We start from the raw sequence: 10,634 nt of genomic DNA on the forward strand, positions 1-10,634 counted from the left end.
CTGTCATGACACAAAAAGAAGTAAATGAATAAGGACCCTGCTGAGGTTATAAAAGACTAGCCTGGCCTGAGGACTATAGTCTGGGATATATAGTGAGATGTCCCCAGGAATAGCCAATTTCTAAGCTTGATAAATCTCTTACTGTGTTCATACAAAATGACTAGAAATATTATAAGAAGTAAATTTACTATGATTAGTTAAATGGATTACTAGCTGAGGAAAGGAGAAAGCAATAGACCCTAGATGGAATACTACCCTTGAATGGATCTCCTAGTAATCTAGAGTGCTGAAACCTCAGATGAGATTTTTGTCCTTGAGTTAATCTCCTCAACCTTCCCCTGAAGGAGTGGCTTTACCTCTGCTTGTTGTTATGACAATGTTCAACCCCACCTATGTGTACCCCCACCCTTCATGATTTCTATATAGAACTATTCTGTAAGGAGTAAGACTAGATGTTGAATAAGAAGATATGGAGGATGAGAATGATGATGGAACTATGAAATTATGGAATAACAATGACTGGGACTACGACAAAAACTATGACTATGATTGTGCTACAAGAGGAGAGATCAGACTACATTGGGGAGGATAGAGAAATAAACTGACTACTGATCAGCCTGGGGCCAGTCCCTGTTTCTTCATTGCCCCCGTCCTCAGTCCGTCCATCGCCAAGGGCTAGCCAGGGGAACAGTTCTCAGCCACTGAATGCTGGAGTCCTGTGTGCCCATGCCCTTTCTTGGAAACTCACAACATATGTTATTTCCATAGGAGACACAGTCAGAAAATATTAGGAAATTTAATATAAAAATTTGGAATAGAAAACCAATTTGAAAATCTGATTTACTGTTCCTCTTTGTGAAATGGCCATATAGTCACTTTAATAAGAACAGTTATTGTTAACAGGTACTAGTAGATTAAATTTTAAATAGGCTGCTTTTTGTTGTGATTTGTGATTTCATGTATTTATAAATACATTTACTGTGTCATAGCTATATTCTGAAGCAAATAGTGGTGATAATTTTACCTTTATATACTTAGTTTACTGACACAACAATACTTAGTACTAGGTAAACTCTTAGCTGTTTAGTTTAGTTTTAGAGTAAATCTAATGATCAGGCACTCCCAATAAAGAAAATCATATCATCAGTAGGCCATGCCCCAAATATTTCATCAATCTTAGATAATCTGCATTCTGAATGATAAAATTATGAAAAAAATATGTAAAATAAATTATAAATACCAAATTTCTTTATTTAAATCAGTTATTTTTAAAGGGCTGGAGCGATAGCTCAAAGGTACGGCGGTCGCCTTTCACGCGGCCAACCCGCCAACCCGTGTTAGATTCCTCCGCCCCTCTTGGAGAGCCCAGCAAGATACTAAGAGTATCACGCTCACACTGCAGAGCCTGGCAAGCTACCCATGACGTATTGGAAATGCCAAAAACAGTAACAGTAAGTCTCTAAATGAGAGACATTACTGGTGCTTGCTCGAACAAATTCATGAGCAATGAGATGACAGTGACAGTGATAGTGATTTTTAATAACTGCAATTATTTCACCAAATTCCTTAAATCTTTTCTCACCGCCTATGAAAATGCAGAGATCAATATTAGATATAACAGGCTAATGTTAGATGAAACTAAAGATTTATGAACTGATGAATATAATCATCCCCTAATTTAGCAGCTAATTCTGGAATAGCCTGATACATGATACATAAGCATTGTTTCTGAAAATATCTGATTTTCTTCACCTAATATAATTAACCTTCTCTGTCCTCTGTGAGTTAGTGCTAGTCCTGTAATTTCATTCATCCAATCAAAAGTGAGTAAAAGTGTCATTTTTCCATGCTCTTTTCCCCTGTTCTTTAATCCTGTAGAGAGTGAACATCTGTCAGCATGAGTTACAGCTAATTACACCTAAAAATCATAAGGTGAATAGGAAACTAACTTTGTTGTTTGGAATCAAAGAAATCCTGGACTTTTTTCCACCAGCTTATGCTAATTTACTTCAAAGTACACAATTAGTCATCTCATTACTAATTACAATTAGTCATCTCATTACTAATTGCAATTAGTAGTCTAGCATTCTCAGAAACTAAGGAGAGAAAGAAAAGCAGACAGACATAGAAAGAGAAGGGATGGAAGAGGAAGAAAGGGAAAGGAAAAGAAAAGGTCACTGTCATCCCATTGCTCTTCGATTTGCTCGAGCGGGCAGCAGTAACATCTCCATTGTGAGATTTGTTGTTACTATTTTTGGCATATCGAATACACCAACGGGTACCTTGCCAGGCTTTACTGTGCGGGCGGGATACTCTCGGTAGCTTGCCGGGCTCTCTGAGAGGGTCGAAGGAATCAAGCCCCGGTGGGCCATGTGCAAGGCAAACGCCCTACCAATGTGCTATCGCTCCAGCCCGCACAGCGAGAAAGAAAAGGTAAGCCAGGAAATTCAAAGTTACTGAAAAACAAAACAGGATGAAAAAAAGTGCGTAAAAATAAGCCTATAGATATAGAAAACTTGAAATATTATGTCACACATTTTAAAACTGTGTGGATTCTCACTAACTTCACTCAGAATGATACTTTTTGGGTCTCTCCATATAACAGCAAACTGCATGAGTTTAGCTTTTGTTATGGCCAATTGATGTTCCATTTTGTATATATACCATAGATTCTTTATTCAGTCATCTATTCTCGGATACTTGGGTTGTTTCCAGTTTTTAACTATTGTGAAAAATGCAATGAGCATAGGGGTGCAAACGTCTTCTCCATTTTGTTCTTAGGTCCTTAAGATATATTCCAAAAAGTAGGATTGCTGAGTCAAATAGATTTTTTTAGGAATGTTCATGTTATTTTCCAAAAACTGCTGGAGCAGCCAATATTCCACCAGCAGTGAATTAAGAATCCCTTTCTTTTTGAATTCGCATCAGTGCTGGTTTTTCTTTTCTTTTTCTTATTTTTTTATGTGTGCTAGTCTCCGAAGTGTGAGCTGATATATCATTATTTTGATTTTTGTCTTTCTGATGATTAGTGATGTACAGCATTTTTTCATGTGTCATTTGGTCGTTTGTATTTCCTCTTTGACTAAGTCCCTGTTCATCTCTTCTCCTTGCTTTTAGATGGGGTTGGATGTTTTTCTCCTGTTAAAGTTTTTCAGTGCCTTGTATAACCTGGATATTAACCCCTTATAAGATGAATCTTGGGTAAATAGTTAATTTAATTCCACGGGCTGTCTCTGTATTGTGATTGTCATTTCCTTTGAGGTAAGAAGCTTCTCAATTCACTATAGTCCCATTTATTTATCTTTGCTTCTACTTGCTTGGTTAGTCAGTGGTGTTTCATCCTTGAAGATGCCTTTAACTTCCATGACATAAAGAGGTCTGCCTTCATTTTCCTCTATGGACCCTATAATTTTGGGACCAATATCCAGGTCTTTAATCCATTCTGATTTGACTTTTGTGCATGTGATTAAAAGATGTCTGAGTTCAACTTTTTTTCACGTAGCTGACTAGTTTTCCCAGGACCATTTGTTGAAGAGACTTTCATTTCAGAGTATAAGGGAACTTAATGGGGTAATAATAAAAACCCCCAAACAATAGAAACAAAAACCATGAGCACTGGTATTCAGAGGAAACACACCACTTAAGGGGGTTAGGAGAAGAACAGGGAGGTACAGTAACTTTGACCTAGGAAAGATCAAATGGAAGGAGGAGTTGTGCTGTAAGATGTTAAAGTGGTATATATGAAACCCTATTGGCAACATTACAGTAAACCACAATGTAAAAAAATTATATTTAAAAAAATTGCCCCTTGTAGAGACAGACTGGTGGGCAGAACAGAAATGGAGTGAAGGGGAAAATAAGGGAGAGGGAAGTGGGCATTGCTAAAGGGATTGGTGTTGAAACAATGAATGCCTGAAACCCAATCATGAATAACTTTGAAATTTCATGGTGACTAATAAATTTTAAAATTATGATAATAAAAATACAAGAATGCAACATAAAGCTCTTAAAAATAATAAAAGGTACAATGAAAGAAAAACCCCGTTTCCAGCGAATTTACATTTAAATTTTCAAGAAAAATTTTTGTAAGAATTAATTTGGATATACTTAACAATTTATTCCCAATCTTTTTTGTTTTTGAAGTAAACAGTTTTTATTGAAATAAATTTATGTATAGACACGAGAGAGAGTGTGTGAGAGAGAGATACACACAGACAGACAGACAGTCAGAGACAGAGATAGAGAGATATTTGAGAGAGAACAAGAAAGAGTTCCTGGGTTTCTCCAAAATGGGAAAAAGCCATGTTCACATCTTAGGTCAAGAAACAACAAGGGAAGCCTCTTCAACAAGTGGTTCTGGGGAAACTCGATAGCTACCTGCAAAAAATGAACTCTGACCTCTGTCTAATGCCAGGCACAAAAGTCATATCAAAGTGGACTAAAGACCTTAATATCAGACATGAATCTGTAAGGTACATAGAAGAAAATGTAGACAGAACTCTCCATGACATTGAAACTAAAAGCATCTATAAGGATGAAACAGCACTGACTGTGCAAGTGGAAGCAAACATAAACAAATGGGACTATTCTGCACTTCAAAAGAAACAGTGGCCAAAATACACAGAGAGCCCACAGAATGGGAAAAAATATTTACCTAATATCCATCTGATAAGGGATTAATATCCAGAATATACAAGGCACTAGTATAATTGTATAAGAAAAAATCCTCCAACCCTATCAAAAAATGGGGAGAAGAAATGAACAGAAATGTCCTCAAAAAAGAAATACAAATGGCCAAAGGGCACATGAAAAAAATGCTCCACATCACTAGTCATCAGGGAGATGCAAATCAAAACAACGAGATATCATCTCACACCACAGAGACTGGCACACATTGAAAAGAACAAAAGCAACCAATGTTGGTGTGGATGTGGAAGAAAAAGGACACTCTTTCACTGTTGGTGGAAATGCAGACTGGTCCAGCCTTTCTGGAAAACAATATTGACAGTCTTTCAAAACCTAGAAATTGAGCTTCCATATGACCCTGCAATACCACTTCTGGGAATGTATCCTGAGGATGCAAAAAAGCAAAGTAGAAATGACATCTGTACCTATATGTTCATTGCAGCACTGTTCACAATAGCCAAAATCTGGCGAAAACCTGAGTGCCCTAAAACAGATGACTGTTTGAAGAAACTTTGGTACAACTATACAATGGAATACTATGCAGCTGTTAGAAAAAAGGAGATCATGAATTTTGCATATAAGTCAACCGGCATGGAAAGTATCATGCTGAGTGTAATGAGTCAGAAAGAGAGAGACAGACATAGAAAGATTGCACTCATCTGTGGAATATAGAATAACAGAGTAGGAGACTAATACCCAAGAATAGTAGAAATAAGTACCAGGAGGTTGACTTCATGGTTTGGAGGCTGGCTTCACATTCTGGGGAGAGGGCAACTCAGAGAAGGGATCACCAAGTATAATGTGGTCAGAGGCCATGCAAGGGAAGGTTGATGCAGGCTGAATGTGGGCTACAGACTGAACACAGTGGCCACTCAACACCTTTATTGCAAACCACAACAGCTAATTAGAGAGAGAGAACAGAAGTGAATACCCTGTCACAGTGGCAGGGTAGGGTGGGGGGATATGGGATTGGGGAGGGTATGAGGGATGCTGGGTTTACTGGTGGTGGAGTATGGGCACTGCTGAAGGGATGGGTTCTCGAACATTGTATGCGGGAAACATGAGCACAAAAATGTATAAATCTGTAACTGTAACCTCCGGTGATTCACTAAAAATAAATAAATTTAAAAAAAAAGTTCAATGATAGTAACAAATTTTTATAATATTTATATGGCTCAGCAAAATTATTTCCTTCCGGTTATAGTCTCACACATGATTTGTATAGAAACAAAATAATTCATTATTAGTAACTTTAGTGAGTGCTACTGAGTATTTTTTAGCCTTAAAAATAATCACTGCCAACTATAAATATTCTAAGTTTCTTCTTTTACAATTAAATGGAAATATATGTTTATTGTTATTAAATATTTAATAGTTAAGAATATTCATAGTTAATAATTAACATGGATTTTAAAGCAGAGATGGAGAATCAAATGGAAAATTCTTTAACTGTTCTCCACAATATTTGTCCTAATTGGAGAAAATTTTTTTGTAGTATAACTACCAGAAAATTATTAGCAGTATAATCTTCAAAGTATTAAAAATTACACATTTTTGCTCATCAATACATGTTTCTCTAGTAACTTCCTTATGGTTATTTTTATTACTCAGGTTTGAGTATTCACTAACCTGATTAATGCTCTGAGCAAAGATTTCTTTATAAATTTTTTTCTCCATATTCCTCAATCCAAGAAAAGCACTAATATATCTACCATTCCTAAATTTTGTTATTTCCAAAACAATGTACAAATCTATATGTGATTTTCTGGCATTGGTTTTGCTTTTCAATAAAATCTTAGAACCATCCAAACTCTTGTCTATATCAAGAATTCTTTCTGTTTTTCTATTGCTCACTGGAAATATATGGTATGTGTCAAATCTAATCATTGTGTATTTTTAAATGTATACAACATGATTCAGAAAGTTGTACATAATACAACTTGTATTCAATGGTGTATTCATACACACAAAAAAATTCAGTTTTTTCATGCAATCAATGTCCCAACACCTATCTGACACCCAGTGTCACTTTTCCTCTACCAATGTGCTTTGTTTTCCCATCACTCCAAGCCTTCCCCCTTAGCAGGCACAAACAAACTTTATGTTTCTTGTGACAAAAAATGGCACATGGAATGATCAGAAATAGTTTACAAAAATTCAACTTGTAATGATTATTATATATTATTGTCAGGGGATTAATTGGGTTGATTGATACTGGTTGAGCCTTCTGTATTATTGTTTTCACTCATTGAGCTTGTCCTCTATACAATTTCCTATCAAATTTGCTATGCTCCTATTGAGAAATTTGCAGGAAGTATCCACGAGCTATAAAGCTAGGCTGTTTTTATGTTGGAGGAATTCCCATGTGGCAGATATTGAGTACATCCATATGGGAGGGTAATCTACCCATCCCCATTCCAAGAGTGTCACAGAGTTTTTAGCCCTGAGTTTGATTTATCTGGGGTGACTTGATGGTTTCATAGCCTGTTCCAACCATTTGCATTTAAGACAGTGTGTATCCAGTTCAAAGTCTGGCTATTCCATCTAAGACTATTGTAAACATCCTGGTGTGAAGCTGCTTATTTCCAGACTCCTGTCTCAGAATGGGTTAGGACAGTAGCCCTTCTTCCACTTACAGCCACTTGCCCCAGGAGGAGCTCCTTCAAGACATGGCCCAGCTCACCACATGTCCATTAGTACCTGGTATACCCCTGGTGAAGGTGCTGGCTTCTAACCGCCTTGAAAGTCTGATCTGGGAAAGGATCTGATCTGCAATAACTCCCAACACCTCCAATGCCATGACTGGAATAATTTCCCTCATGATATTCCCAGGATGACCCTCCCTCCATTCTAAACAGATGCATCCCAGAGTGAAGAAAACTGCATCTAACTCCCTCTTTATGCACTGATGAGATATGTGCCCATTCCCTATCTTCAGAAAGCTGCCCAGTGTCAACAGTGCAGGGCCTCCCCAAAATCAACCTTATGGACATGCTTCAGTTGAATCTGCCTACACTTTAACCAGGTACATCCTGGGGTGTATATATCTATACCGGTCCCCAAATCCACTTCTCAGCTGTTGTTGGGACAAGACTATGTCTTCCACCTGCAGAAGGCTCCACAGCAGCGCTAGAGCCAACAGACCCCTGCCCTCCACACCTTCCCTCTGAGCATGTACCAGTTCAACATCCTCCATTCTAACAAGATACAACATCCTTGAGATATCCTGCATCCACGCCCCTCTCTCAGTCTAAGGTGGGAAACAAGCCCTTTTCCTGCTTTCGTACCTTCAGGACCAACAGCACATATAGTGCCTCCCTCAAGACCTACCCTCTGGAATTGCCCCAGCTGAACCCACTCATTCTAAACAGGTGTATCCTAGGATGAAGCTGCCAGCCCATAGATCCCCTTTTCAGAGTTGACTGGGACAGGACTATGCCCCCAGCTTGTGGACGATGCCACAGTGTCACTAGAGCAACAAACATCAGTTCCATAGACTTTCCTTATGATACGTCCCAGTTGAACAAGCCTCAATTCTAAATAAACATATTTATTAAAATGAATGAGAATGAAGGTACAAGCTATCAGAATTATGGGTTATAGCAAAAACTGTTTGAGAGGGGGAAATTCATAGCGATATATGACTACACAAAACCAAAAAGTAAAAAAAACGAGACTATGTCAAATTAAAGAGTTTCTATATGGTGAAGAAAACTCAGGCTAATACTAAAGGACAGCTCATTGAATGGGAAAAATATTCTCATTTAACTCATCAAAGTGTTGATATCTAAGATATATATATGTATATATCTGTGTGTTATAAAATACAATCATAAAAAAACCAAAACCTCATCACAAAATGAGGAGAGGAAATGAACAGACACTTCTCAGAGGAAGATGGGAAAATGGCCAGTATGCACATGAAAAAGTGCTCATTCATCAATAGGGAAACCAATATCAATACGACAATGAGATATCATATCAAACCAGTGAGAATGACTCATACCAAAAAATAGTGGGAACAATCTGAGTCGGTAGGTATGTGGTCAAAAGGAACACTCATCCGCAGCTGGGAATTCTGTCTGATCCAACCCCTTTGGAGAAAGAGTATGGCTAATTCTCAATGAACTGTAATTGAGCTACTATGTAATCCAGCAATTCCACTGTTGGGCATTTACTCTTGGAGCAAAAAACATCCATTCGAAAGAACATAGCAGACCATAATTCACTGCTGCACTTAATACAATAGCCCAGTAATCAACCTAGGTGGCTCAATAACAGAGGAGTAGATTATGAATATGTAGTAGATAGACACAATGAAATATTATGCAGCTACAAGGAAAAAGTGAAATGTGAGTGGATGCAAACTGGTTGGAACAGGATATCATGCTGAGTGAAGTAAGCCAGGATTTGGACATATAGAGGCTTATCTCACTTATTAACGATAAATATGATAATATAATAATTGGACACAGAAATGTAATGCACAAAGGTGGGGAAGATATCGAGATCAGCCTTGACTCCACAGTATAGGGGAGAGAAGGAAATAAATGGATGGGGAAAAGAAAGAAGGGAAAGGGAAGTACGAGGGAACCAGAGTCAGGCCTCAGTTATACCTGATACATGAGAGGGTGGTAAAGCTCTAAAGCACAAAATCAAAAACATTGAAAATATGAAATCTTCTCTGACCCTGGTTTGTATAAATTCTCAGCGAAATTAGTACTATGAAAACAATACAATATCCCTAATCTAGCTCTATAAACAGATATGTTGTACACTGTAGCACTGTAGCACTATGGTCCCATTCCATAAAAAAAAGAAAGAAAGAAAATATGAAATCTGAATTACAACCACAGAACTTTGAAATGTTCCTGAGAAAGTATTAGACGGGGAGGAGGGTGAGTACGTGATAATATTGGTGAAAGGAATTTGACACTGGTGATGGAATTGGTGTCTGTATATTGTACGCCTAAATCCCAACTTTCTATAACTTTATAAATCAAGGCTTTTAATGAAATAAAAAATTAACAAAATAAAACTGTTGTAAGAACTAGTGCATTAATTTTATGCATTCATAACTATTTTATTTCTCTGAAATAAATTCCCTAAAATATATTTACTTAGTTTTATGGTAATTGTATGTTATTTTTAAATGAAACTGCCAAACATTTCAAGTAACTGATCATTTGACATTCCTGACATCAATACATAAGTTTTTCACACATTTAAGATTTAGTTGATTTTTTTGACATTTAAGTGTTTCTGTTAGTTATAGTTATGCCCCTTCTATGACTTTATATGTATATATATATATATATATATATTTTCTTGGTGGCCTATGCAAAAAAATCGCAATATTAGACAGCTTTAGTTGTTCTTATGTCACATTTATATACCTCCTGGACTCTGTGCAGGCTGTTTTCACTTGGGGTGCCCCAGACGGGGGCAGGTGAGAACCCTCCCCACTCTAAGGGATGAAGCCCTGGCATCTCTCCACTACCCAACTGCCACCACTCTCCAGGCCTCTTTCCAGACATAGTGGCTGCACGACATATTATAAGACATTTCCTACCCATTTTCCATAATTACCACACCACATTTGATGGAGTTTAGACAGTTGGCAACAAATCATAGAGAGTAATATATATATATATATATATATATATATATATATATATATATGCCTCTCGGAGAGCCCGGCAAGCTACCAAGAGTATCCCACCCTCACAGGCAGAGCCTGGCAAGTTATCCATGGCATATTCTATATGCCAAAAACAGTAATGATAGCTCTCATTCCCCTGAGCCTTAAAGAGCCTCCAATCGTTGGAAAGACGAGTAACAAGAGGCTGCTAAAATCTCAGGGCTGGGAGGAATAGAGACCTTACTGTTGCCCACTCGAGTAAATCGATGACAGTGATACCGTGATACAGTGATACCTCCTTTTAGTA

Source organism: Sorex araneus, chromosome 3 (assembly GCF_027595985.1).
Source record: "Sorex araneus isolate mSorAra2 chromosome 3, mSorAra2.pri, whole genome shotgun sequence".
Classification (NCBI taxonomy): domain Eukaryota; kingdom Metazoa; phylum Chordata; class Mammalia; order Eulipotyphla; family Soricidae; genus Sorex; species Sorex araneus.